Genomic DNA, 18,754 nt, shown 5'->3' on the forward strand with positions numbered 1-18,754 from the left:
GGGCAACTCCATGATTTTCAGTGCTGGGTGATACACCCCACCACAGTTTGGAAAGTCCATGTCAGCCAAGCCAGCCACTACGTCATCCACATTTCCCAGAGTCTCTGTCCTATCCATCAAAATGCGATTTATTGTTATGCACATTTGCAGAAATACTGCCCTGAGGGTAGACTTGCTCACTCCAGACTGATTCACAACTGAAATAGTAGCAATCTGGAGTGGTACCTTACACGAAACAATGGCCACACACTTCTCTACCAAGAGAGCTGCTCTCATCTGGGTGTCCTAACTCTGCAGTTCAGGTGCATCTCAGCACACAGCTTCAGGAAGGTTGCTTTATGCATCTGAAAATTCTGCAGCCACTGGTCTTCATCCCACACATTGCATGACAATGTGGTCCCACCACTCAGAGCTGGTTTCCCGAGCCCAAAAGCAAGGATCCACTGAGTATATCAGGTCTGCCATAGCCCAATGGTATATCAATTCATCGTCCTCTGAATCTAAATACGAATATGATGAATCATCATCCTCTGCCAGCTGGTCCATAATTAGGTATGCTGCAATGTGTGATGTCTTCTGCAGCATGCTCACAATAAGGGCTAGAAGGCTGGATCCACATTTTCTCGCCATGGTTGCTGGAGTTGATGTGAAAATAAGCTGGAAACCTAAGGACAACTGGGAAGAAAAGAGATAGCTGATGGGATGTTTTTCATGTTCCCAACATGCCTAGAACTACGTTGCACTGTCCCAAAGCGCTTATCAAGCAAAGGTGACACAAAGCATTGTGGGTTGCATGCCCACAGTGCTTTACTCTTTCTGTCGATGAAGGAGCTGCAGATGTGGCCATGATTTGTCAACAGGAGGCACCAGAGAAAATGGTTTGGGGAGTTTCCAGTTTTGGCGACATTTGCCTGTCGACAGCACTTTTGTCACCAAAACTTGCAAGTGTATACATAGCTTAAGGCACAGCAGAGCAATATGTAATTTTTAATCTGGAGTCCCCTGATCAGGGCAACTGACAATCAAGGCACAGGCCTTCTGTCTTGTAATGCAAGCATTGCTAATCTCCATGTTTGGGGTAGCAGCAAAATGGAATGAGGGACCCAGATCTACTCTACTTCACTGCATACTAGCAAAGGGCCACCTGCTCAGTAGGAATACCAAAATCCACTCTTGCTTCCTGGCAGTGCAAGCTAACCAAAGTTTGCCCTCAACCACTTGGTTAACATTGCTTCCTTGCTCTGTCTCCCCACCTTGCAGCTGGGCAGTAGCTACTTCAGCCACTTCTCAGGGTCCTCTGTCTCTTCACTCGGTAGGGCACTGGTCGACGGAGCCATGTAGATTAGGGTTATAGACAAATGGAAATGAAGCGGCGATTTAAATAATTGCCGCTTCATTTAAATTTACATGGCTGCCGCGCTGAGCCGACAAACAGCTGATCAGCTGTTTGTCCGCTCAGCGCGCTAGTCTGGACGCTCCCCTGCCGACATCAAAGCCCTTTGTCGGCAGCCCCGTTATTCCTCGTGGGATGAGGCTTTGATGTCGGCAGGGGAGCGTCCAGACTAGCGCGCTGAGCGGACAAACAGCTGATCAGCTGTTTGTCGGCTCAGCGCGGCAGCCATGTAAATTTAAATGAAGCGGCAATTATTTAAATCACCGCTTCATTTCCCTTTGCCAAAACAACAAATCTACATGGCTCCGTCGACGGAGCCATGTAGTTTAGACGTACCCTCAGAGTCCTGCAGAAGGCTTGGCTTCCTAGAAGATCATCCATCTCCTCCCCTGGTCCAGCCTCAATTGAGCTGCAGGGTCCTCCCTTTATACTTCCTGCTTGCACACAACCAGCATGGGCTACAGGCGGAGCCCTCATTTTCAAAGGCTAGCCCCTAGTCTGCTCTGTGTGCTCTGTATGATGCATGGAGAGGGAGAGGTGGAAGGGTCACATGCCCAATCCCAAACGCTAGGCGGGGAGGGAAGGAAACAAAGGGCAGGAGCTGGCAGTGCCAGAGCCTTTCCTCTTCTGGTCACACTGCCTGGCTGTTGCACTCTCCCTGGTTGCCTCCAACAATGCTGCCGGAAGCAGCACAGTAGGAAAGACCCTTTCAACCCCAGGTATCATGTGATGGGGAAAGGACAGATGGGGACAGTTGTGGGCCCCAGCCTAAGGGTGGCACAAGGAAGAGTCCTGGGGGATGGAGAGGTCACATATCCCCCTTTGGCTAGTGCCCTCTTTGTGTCCCTCTCCACTAGTTGCTTCTGTGCCCAGAGCCCTGAGACCTATTGCTTCCCCTTGGCCAGAGCCACAAACTCCTCCCGGAGAAGCCCCAAGCATACCCCTAGGCCAGAGGAGCCCCAGGCCAGCTGCAGCTGCAGCTGCACCTCTCTTCTCTAGATTCAAGGTTCTCCGAGGAAAAGCATCTCTTCAAAGACATTTCTGCTATACTCTATGCAGAATCATAGAATTGTAGAATACTAGAACTGGAAAGGACCTTGAGAGGTGATCAAGTCCAGTCCTCTGGTCCCCAGGAAGCATTGGGGCTGGACCTTTGAGCTCTGCCACTGAGGGAGCCAGACACCTTTCCTGAGCTCCAAAGTTGGGAGGCTGGCATGCCCCTGTAGGAAGAGGAAGACTGGCTAGGACCGTCAGGACCACTGGCAATCCCACACCCACAGCCGCTGGAAGGCCTGCCAGAGACTTAGTTCCCTGAAGACCCGAGAAGCTGGTACCAAGCCAGGTAGGGCCACTGGAGGAATTGGAAAGTAGCTCAGGGAGACCCAACCCTGGTCTAGCTGAGGAAATGGAAGTAAACTCAGTGTGTTGTAGTCAGGATTCCTGCTGACCCAGGGGAAGCCAAGTCTGCCACTCTTAGGGCCCTAGGCTGGGATGCTGTGGAGTGGGGGGTCCTGCATCACCCCCTACCATCCCAATCTGTGGGTGGCAGTATTCCCTTTTTTCAGCCAAATGCCTTCGCTTGTTATCTCTCCACTAGTGCCAGGAGACCTGACTGCTGCTCAGCCTGAGCATAGGCCTGAGCACTTGAATTGCTTGCTGTCCCACTCTGAATCAGGGTATGGGCATAGTGACTTCTTCCCAGGCCTGTTATCCCACAGGGAAGCAGGGCCTGGGCTAGACAATTTACCTGTTCTGCCTGCTTGTAGTGAGTCAGGTTGACCTCACTCTGAGCCCTATGGAGCATTGCTACCGGGATTCGGTGTGTCAGCAGAAGTGGTGCTGAAGCCCAGTAAACCTCCTTCCTCAGGATGAAGCCCAGAGCCCTAGCAGTTGCCTCCCATGGGGCTGAAACACTGAGATCAGGCCTGTCAACAGATGGGGGCGCACCACCACCACAGCAGAATTCCAGGCCACCACCGCCACAGCAGTGGAACCAGTAGTAAAGTGCGGGGCCATATGCAGAGGAACCAACTACACACACCTCACGCCAGCCCTGGCCTAGCTCCAGCCCTGCCCCTTTGCCTCAGGCCCTGCCCCTTCTGGGCCACTTGGCTCAGTGACCCAGCGAGGATGCCAGCTCTGCTGCCTGAGATTCCCCTCTCTACAGGGCTAAAGCCCTGATAGATGCTCCTTGGCTACTGGAATTCTGATTGTCTCATCTGGCTCAGAGGTCTGTATGTTTGACCAGTCCTGCACTAGCGAAAGTGACATGACTTACTGGAATAGTGAATAACATGGGTAGGAACTATATTTTATATAAAGCAGAGTCAAGCATAAGAACTTTGCAGAAGCTAAGCTTAAAGAATTGAGTTTTGAGTCTTGTGACAGGGCATCTGCCCTGCACTGGCCCTTTAAAGGTTAAAATCCAGTCCTGGGAGAAGGCTGAGAGAGTAGAACCTGCAGTTAAGGCTGATACAGCCACTTAGGGCCCAGCTGAGGCTATATAAGTAAGGGCTCCTGGAAAGAAGAAGTCACACACTCTTGCTGAAAAGCAGGAGGGGCTTGGTTCCTAGGGAAGCTAATGGGGGTACCTGAGACAGAGCTGTCTTGGGGAAAGGCAGGCAGAGCTGGGGAGCTCTGACCTGACCTCACTTCCAAGCTGCAGGGTCTGAAGCAAGGCCTAAAGGCACTAGGGCTGCAGGGAAGCAGTGAAGGCAGACAAAGGCAACAGGCCTACATCCCTGGTTGATGTCGAGGAGTAACGTTAGTTCGAACCAAGGGGTTTGGTTTGAACTAACTCATCCCGGCACGCACTTTCACTTTCGAAACAGCTGGCATTCGGAGTAACACACCGGTGAGATCATGCTAATGATGCACGGGATATTTCAATCCCTGCTTCATTGACTATTTCAAATGCCTGCATTTGCATCCCTAGTTTGAACTAGCATGCAAGTGTAGACATACCCTAAGTGACCAACTGGAGGTTCTGTGAGGGTGAGTGCCTGCACTATGATGTCTCATTAGAGCAGTGTTTCCCAAATGGTGCTCCGTGGAACTCTGGGGTACCGCAAAGTGGAACTCAGGGTTCTGTGAAAAAATTCTACTCCCTGCCCCCTGCAGAGCCCGTAGACAGCTCCCATTGGAGCTTTGCCAGCAGGGGCGGGCTTCTGGGGGTGCGCAGCTTTGGCTGCTCCACCACCCCCTGCAGCTGCTCCACCCCCGCGCATGGTGTGGCCCCCTCCCCACCCTGCAGGATGGCCCCTGTTCCATAAGACATCCAGTGCTGCACAGCTTCCTCCTCCTCCACGTGTGCAGGTGGCAGCTTTTACAGTGGCTGCTGCTGATGGGAGGGGGACAGGGAGGCGTGGCTGGGTTTGAGGTACCGGGTAGCCACTCCTTGATCTTGGCGTTTTTAAACTGCTACCTGCATGGAACTTGGCTTGGGCTCTGGTGTGCCCCGCCAGGGCACATCGCTCCCCATCCCATGCCCTGCCAGTGGGAAGCCTGACCTGGTGCTGCAGCTGTGCTGGGATCCCCACTTCATGGGGAGTGGGGGGACTAAGCTCCCCTTTCCCCCATCCAGGAACAAGAGTACGCTGCCTGGAGGCTGTCCCTGCTGCAGCAGGGTGCCAGGCCAGGTAAGGTTCACTCTCATGCCCAGACCCTGCACCCAAATCCCCCTCCCTCCCTCCCCCCTTCCCCCCACCAAGACTCTGCATTTCCAGCTTGCTCTGACACCCTGCCCCAAGTCCCCTCTTGTACCCTCCCTCCTGGCCAGATACCCTGCCCCAAGTTGCCTCCTCTACCCTCCCTTCCTTCTGACATTATTTTCCTTACTTATTCGTGGTCTACTTTTTCAGCTCCATATATCAGACTGTTATTAGGGTAATGGTGCGTAAGCAGCTGTCTTTCTGGGGTGTCCTGGCACTTTGATCCCGTTTTTTTTGGCTTGATACGTTTTTCCCCTGGCTACCTTAGGCCCAGCTGGTGCACCATTGTATTATGGGTTCCTCTAATTTCTTAAGTTTAAAAGGGTTCATGGGCAAATAAAATTGGGAAACACTGCATTAGACATGTTCCCATCTTAACTTCTCAGCAGGCTCTGAGGCCTTGCTCAGCAGGAAAGATTACAAAGGGGTCAGAATCATTTTCACTAGCCACTAGAAGAAGTCAAGAGAACAATGAGCCAAAGGGTGCTTTGATAGACAAAATGGTGGTAGCATGTTTCCCCCCTATCTCGTCTGGAAACTAATTCTGTGTGGCATACTGGATGGAGACACCAGTCTGGCACATGCACAACACGAATGGAATGCTGATGGTTTCTGGCAGCAAGCCCAGAACAAATTGTGGTAAACAAACCACAGACAGGAAATGGCAGTTTTTGACACCCTATGACTTAGCCAAATCTGAATGGATTTTTATGGAGCGATCAGAATTCATCTTCCTGAACCCAGGACTATTCACTTGCCAATATTTGTCTTGTTGCAAACTATGGGGTACTTGCTCTGTCAGAAGAATTTTTTAATGGAAAATATTAGGCAATCAAAGCCCAGGGATCACCAATGAACCTCAGATAATAAATGAACAACTGATTGTCAGCTGGGCATATCATTAAGCCCAAATCCAGTACAAATAAATGATGGTCACATAAACACCGCCCTATACCAGAAACCTACTGATGCCTATTCTTAATGGTGTGCCTCTAGCTTCCATCCAGGGCACCTCACATGGTCTATCCATTGTTTACAGTCAAGCCCTAATATAACCATATCTGGTCTTTGCCACCAAAAAGTGTGGCCTATACAGACTGCAGCTTGCCCTTGAATCAAGGGGCTAGACTTTGGGGCTGCAGTTGCCTGTTCAGGCATGTGTACTGATTGAGGACTGCTGATACTCCCCAGAAGTTTTTTGGGGGGGAGAACTGAGTGTCCTGCAGAGGGTGCTGCAGTCCAGGGAGCAATATGGGTCCAGAGCTGGTGGGTGGAGACAATAAACAGGATGATCAGGGCAATGAGGGATAAGACACAGGTCAGAAGGTGGGGTACTCCAAGGCTACATCTACACTGGCATGATTTTCCGGAAATGCTTAAAACGGAACAGTTTTCCATTATAAGTATTTCCGGAAAAAGCGCGTCTACATTGACAGGATGCTTTTCTGGAAAAGCACTTTTTCTGGAAAAGCGTCCGTGCCAATGTAGACGCGCTTTTCCGCAAAAAAGCCCCGATCGTCATTTTTGCGGAAAAGAAATCTGTGCTGTCTACACTGGCCCTTTTCCAGAACAGTTTTCCGGAAAAGGACTTTTGCCCAAAAGGGAGCAGCATAGTTTTTCCGGAAAAGCACTGATGATTTTACAGTAGATCGTCAGTGCTTTTCCGGAAATTCAAGGGGCCAGTGTAGACAGCTGGCAAGTTATTCCGGAAAAGCGGCTGATTTTCCGGAATAAGTGGCCAGTGTAGACACAGCCAAAAAGAGTTAATTCCTGGCATGACCAGCAGGAGATGTCCAGCCAGTGACTCAACCCCATTACACTACTTCTCCATGGTTGTGGTAACCATGAACACATCAAATCTATGCTTGTCCCTTCATTGGTTCCCAGTCAGCTTCTGATGCTATCAGAATAAATAAGGGAAGGGGGGGAAGAGGGGAGAGAGGAAAAAAGAGAGAGAAAAAAAGAAGGGGGAAAAGAGAAAAAATAAAAAGAGAGACAGGCTATGTCTACACTCGCAGCTTCTTGCGCAAGAACATCTTGTGCAAGGGTTCTTGTGCAAGAAATCTTGCGCGAGAAAATGTCCACAATGCCATGTGCACCCTGTGCTTTTGCGCAAGAGCTCCCATGGCAGTGTGGATGCTCTTTTGCACAAGAAAGCTCCGAGGGCCATTTTAGCCACAGGGCTTTCTTGCGCAAGTAATCCCTGCCGAGCGTCCACACTGCCCTCTTGTGCAATAGCTCCTGCGCAAGAGGGCTTACATCTGTTAAAAAAGAGCGTATCTCTTGCACAAGAATCCCTCTCTTACCATGCCGTACTGTAAATTTCTTTGCGCAAGAACGGGCAGGCAGTGTAGACGCTCTGCGGATTCTTGCGCAAGAATGGCCATACTTGCGCAAGAAGCCGTGAGTGTAGACATAGCCACAGTGAGTAGAAGGTTCAAATAGTTACAACACGCTGATAAGAACAGTTGGTTGGTGGTTAAAAAGTCATAGGATGTGGAAGGAAATGTGTGAGCCAGCTGATGTCCTTGTTCATCCATTTGCATAAGAATTAAACTTATAAATGAAGTTAAGTTCCAATCCTTCTCTATGTGTTTGTGTTACTTTGTATTTTTGTGATACTCTTTGTATCTGGGTATTTGTGTTCCTTACTATGTTAGGAAACACACTAAACCTTCCTCTTCAAAAAGGCCTTTCCACCATAAGAATGATATTCAGTGCCCCTTGTACTCATAAAAAAACAAACCACCCCCCCAAAAAAACCCCACAAAAACTAAACCCTTAAAACAAATCAACTTTAAAAAGAGAAAAGTAAATTAACATATTAAACAAAATCTAAGCAGACATTGTGTGCCAAAAAAAGAACACCTAAAATAGGTAGATATTGTTTATACCACCATCTTTGCAATCAAAGGTTTATTTGATTGTTTATAGGGATTTCATCAGAGTAATATGAAATCTGTAGAGATTAAACTTCCTATCATCAAATCTTTCTCCTGTAAATGAAAGATGCTATATGGTATTCTAGATTCCTAGAACTTTACTACCTCTTATCAAAGATTTGAGCTAGCTACAGTTGAAATTAGCAGAAAGACTCCCATCAATTTAACTGGGAGCTGGATCAAGCCTTTAGTCCTGCTTAGATATGGGGGTGATATTAATTGCATGAGGTGTTTTTGGTCAAAGAAAGGTAACAAGCAAAAATGTGTAATAGTATTTAGGGACATTCTGTTCAACTACGTTATCTTGTTCAATTCCATACATCAAACAAATGATTCTATGCTATATTTATATTACTTAACTCATTCACCAGACAAAATGTTTCATATCAATTGTTTTTACTGTCAAAATATTTTTCCTAATATCAGAGTACCATTAAACGTACCATTATATGGTTATCTAAAAAGTATTATGTCCCCTTCATCCACAATAATTTTCCATCTAGATATTGAATTTTTTACATCTCATTCTAATAACTTTCTTAAGTCTGGGTAGCAATTTGGTTGTCCTTTGAATCTCTCTACACTGTCATCGGCGTGGATCTTGGTTTTTCACCACAGCTTTGAATAGTGTATTGATTCTCTTTTATTATTCAGTATATCACAAGGTGGCCTGGCCCTCGAAGGGGAGTTGTCTCAGCCTTACCTATAGCTACTTATCCACCACCTAATTGATGGGTTTGAGCTTGGGCCAGAGGCCAGGTACCATGTAGTATTAGTTCAGGGAAGAGTGAACCAGCCAGATACCAGAGTAAAGGGGATTGTGGAGAGAAAGACAAGCCAGCTGAGGGTTGTGGGTAAGAAGCTTTGCTACCACCGAAAATGAAAGGTTGGTAATACCAGTGGAGAAAGTCAGGAGGGAAACCCATGAGTACAAAATAGAAGGCCAGGAGGAACATTATGAACAGGGGCCAGTTCTGAAAAACAAAGACAGTTCTACTCCTTAGTTGGTTTATTATCATAAAATAACAAACAATAGAAGGGTAGAATAATTTGCAAGTACCAATTGGTTCGCTTGGCTGAGGAAAGGGAAACAATGGCAGGGTCTGATACTGTGTGAATTAGAGCCTGTTACAGACACCAGGGCTATGTCTAGACTGGCATGATTTTCTGCAAATGCTTTTAATGGAAAAGTTTTCCATTAAAAGCATTTGCGGAAAAGAGCGCCTAGATTGGCACGGACGCTTTTGCGGAAAAGCGTCTGTGCCAATCTGGACGCGCTTTTCCACAAAAAAGCCCCGATTGCCATTTTCGCGATAGGGGCTTTTTTGCGCGGAAAAAGTCTGAGCTGTCTACACTGGCCCTTTTCCGCAAAAGCTTTGCGCAAAAGGACTTTTGCCCAAATTGGAGCAGCATAGTATTTCCGCAAGAAGCACTGATTTCAGACAGTAGGAAGTCGGTGTTCTTGCGGAAATTCAAGCGGCCAGTGTAGACAGCTGGCAAGTTTTTCCGCAAAAGCAACTGCTTTTGTGGAAAAACTTGCCAGTCTAGACACAGCCCATTATTTTAAAATCTCTTTCTTCGTGGCCACTGTCTAGACAAACATTCATGCATGCCAGTGTTCCAAGTTATTCTTCCCCCAAAAGGAATAACTTGCACTTCCTTATACTCAATTTTGCATCACTCTGGTATGTTGAATATTCCACATAATCCAGTTTCTGCTGTATTTTCAATATTTTTTTAATTTAACTGCTATGTTAACTTATCTTCTACTTCATATGTTGTATAGAGACATGTTTACTATTGAGTTAACTGTTGACAAAGATGTAAGCGGAGACTTTCTTAGGGTATTGCAAAATAACCATTGACACCCAGCCTAGCCTTTGCTCCCATGGCTCATGAAGCCATATGCTAGACACGTGGACTGCAAAAAGGAGCTGTTCAACAATAGGCTAAGAGAGTTCAAAATGGTGATGGAATGTGTCTTTGGACATTTAAAGAGCCTTGGATATAGATTACTTATTAGGTTAGCCCTCAGTGGAAGTGATATCTCTATTATTATTGTTGCTTCTGTGTGCTCCATAATATCTGTGTGGCAAAGGGAGAGAACTTTCTGCAGAGATGGAACATGGAGGCAGATACGTTGAGTGCCAATTTTGAGTAGCCAGTTCTATAAAAAGAGCCCAGCAAGGAGCAATGCACCTTAAGGAGGCTTTGAAAACCTGTTTCAGTAATGACCCATAGTAATGTGTGCTACTGATTTGCAATGTACCTTTCCATGCCATCCCTTCCATTGCATCAGTTTCCTTGTACCTCCTTTTCCTCCCAATCACTGCTGCTTAGAATAAATAGGGAGTATTTCATTGTGAAGCATTGGCTTTTACTGAGCAAACATAAAGAAACCGAAAGACCGGGAAAATAATTTAAGCTTGGACAAATAGTATGATAAAATTGGAAGAGGAGAAACCAAGTCACCTCATCTGTAAAAGCACAAGAGTCTTGCCCATCAAAGGTCATTGAATGGCTGCCTTTTATTTTATATATTTTAGAAGCTTTTATATGTCTGTTTATTCAAGACTTCCTCCTAAACAGTAAGAGCTAGAACCAGCAAATTTGGTATGCAGCTTCCTCTTATCATAATTTAAAGCTGGGTAAGCTTTGGTTGTGTCAGGACAATGGGATGTACCTGGAATTCAATTGTTTTCCATAACCCAGAACAAGAGGGACTCTGATAGCAGGGACAGTTATACTCCAGCGTGACAACAAGGGGCAGCAAGCGCAGGGGCAGTTATATAACAGAGTGACCACAGGGTCAGTGGGAGGACCAGTAAGAGAGTGGCTTGTTGGGGGTGGGGCTCTGTATGTTGCTGGCAACCAGCCATGGGTAAATGGCCCCCTTGCCCAAAGCCTCCTCAGCTTTAGTACCAGACACCGGAGGAGAGCCCTAGCAGCCAGCAGCCCTGATGCCATGGCCCCCGAACCCCTGCCCTGACTCCTGCACCCCCCCATAACATAACTTGACTCCGGTATCCCCACACCCTGCTCTGAGCCCTCCATACCTGCCAAACCCCTACCCAGACTCCTTCATCTCTGACCCTCACCCCTTACACTGAGTCCTCTCCCCACACTTCCCAAGCCCCTGCTATGACTCCTGCACACTCCATCCCCTACCCTGAGCCCCCACAAGGACCTGAGCAATGCCAGGTAAATCCTCTAGTTCTTAATACTGCACTTCTGACCTACTCACACATCTCCTCATGTGACTGGGGGAGAGGAATTGAGAATATGGCAATGTCTGCAGAGGGAGTTTAGCCTCAAGCTGTTTCACTTGAAGCTCAGCTAGACACCTCAACATGTCTGATTGGTCCTTCCTAGTCTGCATGCCATTGGTCCTTCTCACCCTGCATGCCACTCTCAGGATCCTCTGCTGCTCTCCTGATCTCCATGTCAGGTTTTTCAGAGAGTAAAATTCTCCAGGCTCTTAGCTCTATGTCTGCTGTCCCAGAAACTTTCATTATCTCACTGACCATATCATCACACAGTCTCCTGTTCTGCCTTCTAGTCTGGAAAAGCATCTCTGCTGGTGTGGGGGATAGGTAGAAGGCAGATCTTTCCACTGTAAGGCATGCAAAGCCCAAGGCAACCATTGCTAGTGCATAGTCTGAGTCTAATGCTGTCAGGAGCACAGGCAGGCAGGTGATAAAGTCCCCTTCCCTTAGCAACAGTGCCATGGGTCCTGGGTCCAGTGAGCCTCCCAAAGTGCAATCTTTGTCTGAGGCAGTTTCGCGGGTTGGTGGGAGGGATGTTGCAGCTGCAAGAGAACACAGGAAACCCATCTACCCACTTCCCTTAATACTGCTACTAGCAGTTGTCCTGGTCTTGCAGATGCTTAGGTCAATGCCAATTCCTTGCATCCAAACCATGGGCATGTTCAGGAACCTGTGATAGTGGCACCCAGAAATCACCTGGGGAGAGGAGGAGAAATCACATGCTCTTATTATTTGCAGTATGAGCACTTGCAATGAAAACTTCTATTGATGTGATATCCATCTCCTGAGGGAAGCAGGTGCTGCAAGCATCTGAGTACAAACTGGGTCCTTATGCTGCTAAGCTATGTACCACAATGATGCTAGCACAATTAATAATGTAGTGGTGTGGGAATGTGTCCTACTATGGTGGAAGAAATAAGGCAGCCAGAAACCTTCTGCAGAGGATTGCAGACTTTCTCCATGGAAGTTTCCTGGTGATCTTCATGGAGGATCCTTGTGCACATAAGTATTTTCTAGGATGCATCTACTGCATAGTTAGAGCAGCCACTGTGAATCAGATAACTACTGCACCTTGTTTTTGTTCGTATTAAACAAGAAATATTCAAGCCTGTAACCCCTACATATTGGCTGGAATTGCAGTCACATGAAGTACCTTCCCTGAAGGACAGTACAATGGCTGAGCACTTAATTCAATGTTCATAGATTGACAGTGAGGCAGTGTAGATCCTAGTGCTGCTTAACAGTGGAGCATTGTGGGATACCTCCTGGAGGCCAATTCAGTTGACTTAAGTAGCACTAGGATCTATACTGCCCCACTGTCAACCCATGAACTAAGTGCTCAGCCACGATGCTGTCCTATGATTCACTACACAGCTCTGGGATTAAAAATTGCTCCTGATTCTCAGGAAGAATGGATTCCCCCACTCACCTGTCTTCCATTGTCCTCCTTGTCCAAAACTTCCTCCTTGTTGCCTGAGGTAGCCTAGGTCTCCGAGTCGTATGAGGTATCCATGCTGCATTTGGGGGTAGGAATGGAGTTGCCACTAAGAATGGCATGCAGGTAGAAGTGGCATACCTGCAGCACAGAACCAGACTGACTGCTGAAGTTCTTTAATGTTCGCCCTGCACTTGTGAATATAGCCCTTCCCCCATGCAATGTTCTCATAAATGTCAACATTTCTCAGGTGCTTCTGAGCAGTGGCTGCACACACGCTTCTCCCCACAGAACAATAACATCTACCACTTGCAGTATACTCCAGGCTGCAGTGTGTGGCATTTCCATGATCAGCTGAACTGGTTAACTCTCCACACTGATCCGACAGGAAATGGGAATTAAAACGTTCCTTGGGATTGACAGGGGAGGAGTTGTTTCCTGTGTACCTGGCTGCTGTGTAGCAGAGCTGAAAATTATCTCCAGAGTGGTCACAGTGGAGCATTGTGGGACATCTCCTGGAGGCCAATGCAGTCGACTTAAGCAGCACTAGCATCTACACTGCCCCATTGTCAATCCATGAACACCAAAGTAAGTGAATTAAATGCTATGCCTTTTGAGGAAGTGGAGTCATTTAGTAGACTTGACAGGTAAATTATGTTGGCAGCAGGGACCTTTTAGTGAAGACACACACATTATTAGGAGCAGCTATACCCTAATCTTTCTAGATTGTGACACATTGTTGCAATTAATAAGGGTACTGACTGATATGAGAAACAAACAGTCAGTACTTTTTAAAGCTCCTAGCCTCTTTCACAGCCCAACAAATTTCTTCTGAAGGTACATGCAGTAGAAACACATGCTACCGGCTGTGGACACTCTGCTATTCAGCTGGGCAGAATTTGAATCTCTCCTTGGTGGCCACCCAAGCACTTAACTTTCAGGGAACACTGGTGCCGGAGGGGTGGGGCTCTGGGAAGGAATGTGAGTGTGGGAGGGGGGTCTAAGGTGCAGACTCTGGGATGGAGTCTGGGTGCAGGTTTTGGGATGGGGCAGCGGAGGGGGTGCAGGAGGGAATGAAGGGAGCAGGCTTTGGGAGGGAGTTTGGGGGCAGGAGGAGGTGTAGGCTCTGGGTGTGGGATGAGGTACAGAACGAGGGGTGAGGGGTGCAGCATTTACCTGGAGCACCCCTTTCTGGCAGCAGCACCTAGGCGGGAGTCTAGGGGGTGTCTCTGCATGCTGTTGCCTGCAGGCACTACCCCTGCAGTTTCCCATGACCACAGCGGTGCTGGGGGTGAGGGCAGCGCACAGAGAAAGAGACAAACACACACACATGCGTGCACACTCTGGGGCCACACTGGAAGTTGTGCTAGCCCAGTGGTTCTCTAACTGAGGTCCACAGCCACCTTGCAGGTGGGCTGAGAGTCAAGGCTTAGCCCCCTGCAGCAGGGAGCCCTCGCTGGAGTTCCAGTCCCCCACCCCCACAAGGTTGGAACACCAGCACTGGCTTCTTGCTGGGGGGAGGGAGTAAGCCCTGAGTCTTTCCACAGGATCCAGTTTGTGTGGGGAGTAAACAGCTTCACACACTGCCATGGCTCTGCCTCCAGCTGGGGGAATGGCAGTGCACAGATGCTTTGGGAATGTGGCTGATGGGAGCAGGATGCAGTGCCTGGGAGTGATAGGAGGTACAAAGCCAGGTAGGGGTCCCCCTATCCCGTTCATGTTCAGACCCAGCACTCTCACCTCCTTATACACTCCCCCCTTCGCTGAGACCCTGCATTCTCACTTCTTGCCAGACATGACACCCACATTGCTCCTGCCACATGCTCCCTGGCCAGATACTGCATCCCCCCTTGCTCCTGCACTCCCTCCCCCTGCCAGACCTCACCTCCTCACCCCCTGAGCCCTACCTCCCACCCAGACTCCCCACCTTCACCCTCATCTGCACTCCCATCCCTATCCCACTCCCTGGCAGTCCCTTCCCCCTGCACACTGAATCCCTTTTTTTTGGCCTCACCCCAGAGCCTAGGGGGGCTTGCAAAATCTAACTCCGGGACCCCAGAAAAGTTAATCTGGCCTGTGGGAAGCCTTGGTCTTCCCTGCCCCTCTCCCTGTACCTCCTGCCCAGCAGTGCTGGATTGTCAGAGAAGTGAGGTGTCTCAGCTGAGGGCCACATCAGTAAGGATTTTTGTTTGTTTTGGGGGGGGGGGGGGATTGTGTCTCATTTTTGTGTAGCCCCTGACTGATTTTTCTGTGGATCTGTGGCCCCTGATGCAAAAAAGTTTCCTCACCCCTGCCATAAATAAAGACAACATTGAAACTTTTGGTTTGGACATAAATATTTTATTTTTTTAAAAACAAAGTTTGGTAAACTAGCATGATAAAGTTAAAGCACTTAATCGTTTTTATTATTAATATTTCCTTTCTTACCAGTTATATACGCTTCCTTATGTTATAGCTCCAGTAGCCTAATATGAATAATTTAGTATTTATTTTATTTATTTAAATATTTTTACCCCGCCTTTCGATTTAAAATATTCAAGGCGGCTTACAAAAGAAACCCCACAATACAAATTTATATACAAATTTAAAATATGAGACCCCAGAGGGACATAACCAGCTAAAAACATGTAGAGAGGAGGAACACACACATACAGACTCAAACATTAATACAAGTATGAATAAAAAGGGTGGTTTTAGCCTGACACCAAAACAATGCTAGCATTGGTGCCATGCGAATATCCCGAGGAAGAGAATTCCACAGCCTGGGAGCAAAAGCTGAGAATGCCCTGTTCTGTGTAGATGTTAATCTTATCTCTACAAGTGGAGGAACACAAAGCAAAGCCTCCCCAGCTGACCTCAATCCCCGGGCAGGTTCATATGGGAGAAGACGGTCCTTCAGATACCCTGGGCCCCACTCATTTAATGCTTTATAGGTCATAACTAAAACCTTAAATTGTGCCCAGAAACATACCAGAAGCCAGTGCAGTTGCCGAAGCACTGGCACAATGTGCTCCGTATAACTAGTGTTAGTTAAAACTTGAGCAGCCGCATTCTGGACCAGTTGAAGTTTCCGAAGGCTCTTTAGAGGCAGCCCCACATAAAGTGCATTACAGTCATCCAGTTGAGATGTAACAAGAGCATGGATCACCGTGGCCAGGTCATGTTTGTTCAGTAAGGGTCGCAGCTGGTGGATCAAAGAAGTTGCCCAAAGGCACTCCTGGCCACCAAAGAAATCTGATTTTCAAATGTTAAAAAAGGGTCCAGGAGGACTCCCAAGCTGCGTACCTGTTCTTTCAGGGGGAGAGTAACTCCATCTAGAACAGGTGTCATGACACATTCACACACAGATGGCCTCCTGATCCACAGGTCCTCAGTCTCATCTAGGTTCAACTTCAGCTTATTTGACTTCATCCAAACCATCACTGCCTCCAGACACCGATTTAGATCAGTCACCACCACACCTGATTCTAATGTCACAGGGAAATAGAGTTGGGTTTCATTTGCATATTGATGGCACCATCCTCCAAAACTCTTTATGACCTCTCCCAGTGGCTTCATGTAGATATTAAACAGCTTAGGGGACAAGATAGTACCTTGAGGGACCCCATAGCACAATTGCCATGAGGTCAAATAGCAGTCCCCTAGCTCCACCTTCTGAAAGCGTCCCGACAAGTAGGACTGGAACCATTGCAAAACAGTGCCTTCAATACCCAACTCCGCGAGGTATCCCAGAAGGATATAATGGTCAATGGTATCAAAAGCCACTGAGAGGTCTAAGAGAATCAACAGGGATGCACTTCCCTTGTCTATCTCCCGGCGTAAATCGCCTACCAGGTCGTCCAAGGCTATTTCAGTTCCAAAACCAGGCCTAAAGCCAGACTGAAATGGATCTAAGTAGTCTATTTCTTCCAAGAAAGCTTGGTGTTGCAATGCCACCGCCCGCTCAAGTACCTTGCCCAAGAAGGGAATATTAGCAATTGGGCGATAGTTATTTAAGTCATGTGGGTCCAGGGAAGTCTTCTTGAGTAACGGTTTTATCACTGCCTCTTTCAAGGCAGCAGGAACCGTACCAGATCTAAAAGACTCATTAATAATCCCCTGGACCCAGCCAGTCATCCTTTCCCGGCTAGATTTAATAAGCCATGAAGGGCAGGGGTCATGTGAAAACGTGGTTGGTCGCACTCCTCCAAGCACCTTGTCCACATCCTAAGTCTGTAATAGCTGAATTGATCCAGAGAAAAAAGACTGGGTGGTGCACTCAACACATTCTGTGCCCCACTTACATAACAACCAGAGACCAAATCCAACCGGATGCGGGCGATCTTATTTGCAAAATGCTTTGCAAACAGATCACAGTGGGGGGGGGGCCAAAGGCTCCTCTATTTCGTAATGAGTGCCAGACTGCAACAGGCCCTGCACTACTCGAAACAATTCCGCTGGACAGTATTGTGCGGATGCGATATGGGTGGAGAAGTGGGGCTTGAGAGGGTAGCCGAGTTAGTCTGTAATTGGAAAAATGTAAAAAATAACAAATAGTCTTGCAGCACCTTAAAGACTAACAAAATATGTGGATGGTATCATGAGCTTTTGTGGACACAACCCACTAGTTCAGATGAATGGAGTTATTAAAGGTCCAGTTTCAAAATAAATAGAGGATGGACGGGAGGGGTGGGGGGAGAGGAGAGGGCGAGAAGGAAAAAAGAAAAAAGAAATAGACACATGGACACTCTAATTGACTATTCTTTTCCCATTTTTTCCTCCTCTCTTCCCCCCATCCCCTATTTATTTAGAAACTGGACCTTTAATAACTCCATTCATCTGAAGAAGTGGGTTGTGCCCGCGAAAGCTCGTGATACCATCTACATATTTGGTTAGTCTTTAAGGTGCTGCAAGACTATTCATTGTTGTTTTTCTATGGATTTTTTTTAAAGAATTTAAGGTATTTAGAGATAAGCAAAGGCATTATTCTAGCCTTATTTCTCTAGTCTTATTCTGGCCTGCATATTTATACCTGCCTCTGGAAATTTCCACTACATGCATCTGATGAAGTGGGTCTTTGCCCACGAAAGTTTATGCTCCAATACATCTGTTAGTCTATAAGATGCCACAGGACTCCTTGTTGCTTTTGCAGATCCAGACTAACACAGATACCCCTCTGATACAAAGGCATTTTGTTATCATGGGTAGTTAGCTGATGGTCCACGGAAAGGTTTGTGTTGAGTGGGATGGAGTGAGAGTTCAGGGTGAGGAGGTCAGGGGCTTAGGACTGAGGATTGGAAGGTGTGGGGGAGTTCAAGGCAGGGGGTGCGGGCCTTCCTAATATGGGAGCCAGTTCCATCCCTGGGGGAGCCTGTGTTGGTTGTTCGACTGCTCCCATTGTGGGTGGAGTGGGTGGAGTTGGGGCCCCCAACCCTGTGTTTTCCCTGAGACACTTGAGAACCCATGCCACCACCTTCCTAGGGTGAGGTGTGCAGTACTCAGGGCAGGGGGCTCAGGAAAGTGGGCTGGGAGGTGGTGAGGGAGGGCTTACCAGGTACTTTAGCAGGCTCCAGGTTTGGGTCAAGGGGGGCTACTTTTAAGATGGTGGAGCTCCAGCCCTGTTGGCTACTTTCTTGGTGCTGCAGCCGCCCCTAGTGGCCATTCTCAGTATCATACCCCTCCTCTCTCTGCCCCTCCCTTTCATATTTCTCCTTTCTTTGTCCATTCCCTTTCCATGTTATGGAAAACAGTCCCATTCCCAGCACTTTCCATTTTCTAGGCACAACCAAACCCTGACCTTGGTTTAAGTTAGGGTAAGAGGAAGTAGCCTACCAAATTTGGTGGTCTTAGCTCTTACAGGCGTTCTTGAACAAACAGACTAAAGATGCACAGACACACAGATTAACAGACGCTCTTTAAATATATAGATAGATAACTGAAATTCTATGCACAGGTAGGATGGCTATAGCCAAAGGAAAGGTTTTAGAGTGCCTTTAGTCTCCTTGCAAAAAGAGTATAAAGAGACACAG

The sequence above is a fragment of the Pelodiscus sinensis genome, chromosome 8, assembly GCF_049634645.1.
Source record: "Pelodiscus sinensis isolate JC-2024 chromosome 8, ASM4963464v1, whole genome shotgun sequence".
NCBI classification, from domain to species: Eukaryota; Metazoa; Chordata; order Testudines; family Trionychidae; genus Pelodiscus; species Pelodiscus sinensis.